This window comes from Rhinopithecus bieti, unplaced genomic scaffold (assembly GCF_001698545.2).
Source record: "Rhinopithecus bieti isolate Rb0 unplaced genomic scaffold, ASM169854v2 repeat_3389, whole genome shotgun sequence".
In the NCBI taxonomy this organism is placed as follows: Eukaryota; Metazoa; Chordata; class Mammalia; order Primates; family Cercopithecidae; genus Rhinopithecus; species Rhinopithecus bieti.
In genome coordinates, this window is record NW_016876576.1 from 1 (window position 1) to 3,145 (window position 3,145).

At 37.9% G+C, this 3,145-nt stretch overlaps 1 pseudogene; it reads right to left on the reverse strand.

Moving 5' to 3' along the window:
• Positions 1–1,945: 1,945 nt before the first annotated feature.
• LOC108525682 (leucine-rich repeat flightless-interacting protein 2-like) lies at positions 1,946–2,885 on the reverse strand (annotated as a pseudogene).
• Between the last annotated feature and the right edge of the window lie 260 nt (positions 2,886–3,145).

Below are 3,145 nucleotides of genomic sequence, written 5' to 3' on the forward strand. Positions count from 1 at the left end.
TTTCTCTCACCACTCCTATTCAACAGTGTTGGAAGTTTTGACCAGGGTAATCAGTCAAGAGAAAGAAATAAAGGGTATTCAATTAGGAGGAAGTCAAATTGTCACTGTTTTCAGATTACATGATTGTATATTTAGAAAACCCCATCATCTCAGCCCAAAATGTCCTTAAGCTGATAAGCAACTTCAGCAAAGTCTCAGGATATAAAATCAATGTGAAAAATCACAAGCATTCTTATACACCAATAATAGACAAACAGAGAGCCAAATCATGAGTGAACTCCCATTCACAATTGCTTCAAAGAGAATAAAATACCTAGGAATCCAACTTACAAGGGATGTGAAGGACCTCTTCAAGGAGAACTACAAACCACTGCTCAACGAAATAAAAGAGGACACAAATAAATGGAAGAACATTCCATGCTCATGGATATGAAGAATCAATATTGTGAAAATGGCCATACTTCCCAAGGTAATTTATAAATTCAATGCCATTCCCAACAAGCTGCCAATGACTTTCTTCACAGAATTGGAAAAAACCACTTTAAAGTTCATATGTAACCAAAGAAGAGCCCGCATTGCTACGACAATCCTTGCCTTTAATCGTACATTTCAAAATGAAGGAAATATAGAAATTACCACTTAGTCATTTCTGTATTTCCACTTAATCATTTCTTTATTTCTCAATATAGAAATATATAGAGTATATACAATATATTTCTATATGTTTCTCAATATATAGAAATGATTAAGAAAACCACTGACCATGGACTGGTTGTGGCCAGTTTACAGAAGCTGCGTACTTGAGTGCTTTTGTGTCCTGAAATGACTCTTAGATGTTTAAGGCCTAATTGTAATACACTTAAATGTTAAGTGTCCACCCCATAGTGAATGTAGGTTATGTGTTATATGCATGCTTGTTAAATACACATACATTAGGACCACCTTCCTGAATATTAGCAGATACTCCTTTACCTGTTAAATATGTGTGTTTAGCCAACCCATTCAGCATAAAGCTCCTCCCTAAACCCTTCCTCCTTCAAAGTGTCTGTCTCTGGTCTTTGCCAGAGGCTGTGCTTTCCAGCCTGCTGGATGGCCACCTTGCAGATTGCAATCCTTTATAAGTCTCTGTTTCTAAATTTATAGATCTTATGATTTTTTCTTTCTTTCTTTCTATTTTTTTTTTAGATGAAGACTCTCTCTCTTGCCCAGGCTGGAGTGCAGTGGTGCAATCTCAGCTCACTGCAACCTCTGCCTCATAAGTTCAAACGATTTTCCTGCCTCAGCCTCCCAAGTAGCTGGAACTACATGTGTGTGCCACCACACTCAGCTAATTTTTTTGTATTTTTAGTAGAGACAGGGTTTCACCATGTTAGCCAGGTTGGTGTCGATCTCCTGACCTCATGATCCTCCCATCTCGGCCTCCTAAATTGCTGGGATTGTGGGCGTGAGCCACGGTGCTCAGCCTGATCTTGTGAACTTTTAATTTAACACCTCCAAGTGTACAATCACTGAAGCAGCTGGGGGAAAATGTTGAGTAAACTTGATTCTAAAATTGTGGAAATAAAAAATAAAACAGCATGAATTAGTTTTAGTCTAGAATCAAACTACAAAACATCTGTTTTATTTTGAAGACTTAAACCTGCTTTATTCTCTCATAAATTATAATATAAAAGGTTCCTGTTTTAATGACAAACTTCAAACAGTACTGAAAACAGTTTGTGTCAATGGACAAAAAGAGTCAGTACCTCTGGGCAGGGCCTCAAAGAGCACCACCCAGGTTGAGGGATGGTTTTCCTATTGCTGGGCCACAAGTGCCTTCCTATTGACTTCACCTTCTCTAGACACTTGTTGAGGTGGCTGTGGGTCATCTCCATCTCCTCAATCTTGTCCAGTGCTGTTTATAAACTCTCATTGTACTTTCCCCTTTCCTACTCTGAGTTCATCTTCAACTTTCACTAATTTGCTTATTGGCATCTCTCTGTATTTTGAGGAACTGCAAGTCTGAGCCTTTCTGCAGCTCCACCAAGTCACCTGCTGTACCATCATCCCTGGAGGACTCCTGCTATTCTTTCTCTTACTGCAACTTCAGTTTCCTAAACTGTGATCGTAGCTCTTTCTTTTCTCCAGCAGGTTTTTGTAGTTTTATGTGGCCCCTTTCTTGCTGATCCCAAGACGTGAGCAGCTTCCTGAGACACAACAGTGATGGCTTCAACCACTGATTCATGATTGACATTACCACTGCAAGTGCCATTGGGGATTATAACTAAGCCATGTTTACAATAAGTTCATCCCTTTGTCAAAGGGCTTAAGTTTATCCATTGTATGCTGCAGTGCACTACACATATGTTTCTGTCTTTCTATCTTCTTTGATCATTCTTCATTATCTCTATAAAATTCCACCATCTGTTCCTCCTGTTCTTCAATAACAAGCTTGAGGGTATCTATCTGGTGGGCTAAATTGTTCTTGTTGTATAACTATGCACTGGAAACCACGGCTTTCTTATATTTCTCTTTCACTTTAGAGAAAGACAAGTCACTCAGTTAGGTGTCTGGACCTATTAAGCTGCTGGTGTCCCCACTTCCTTATCTGGATCAGTTTCCACTTAGGGTGTTTGTTGCAGAGCAGAATTTCAAGATAAAGGCCTTGTATAATTTTTAGCATACTCTTTGCCAGATTTTTCATCCAACTCTTTTCATTGTTCCAGTTTGCTCATGTGTATATCTCTTGCTTTTGCCCAGGCAACTCATTTTACTGTCATCCTTGCCTCTGCCTTTTTGGCATGTTACTCAAAGCTTCATCTTCTGCAGAAAATCAGGCTTTCATGGATGTTTTCCTTCCAGAACCAGAAGTTTCTATCTTGTTTCTTTTCTTTTTTTGAAGTCTTCTGGTAGAATATTAAATTTATACTTAAACTAGGTTCTGGGCATTATGAAATAGGTATCCATATTTTCCCAATTAATTAATTTCTCAAAATAACTAGTCCTAATACAAAGTTGGAGGTTCATTTTTTCCCCTAGGGTATGCATTTATGATTTGTAACTAGATACTGAGCATTAAAGGAAAATATAATTTGTTCTCCAAGTATATATTATTGCTATGTTTATAATTTTTTAACAAAACCACAAATAGTTCATCAATATAGAA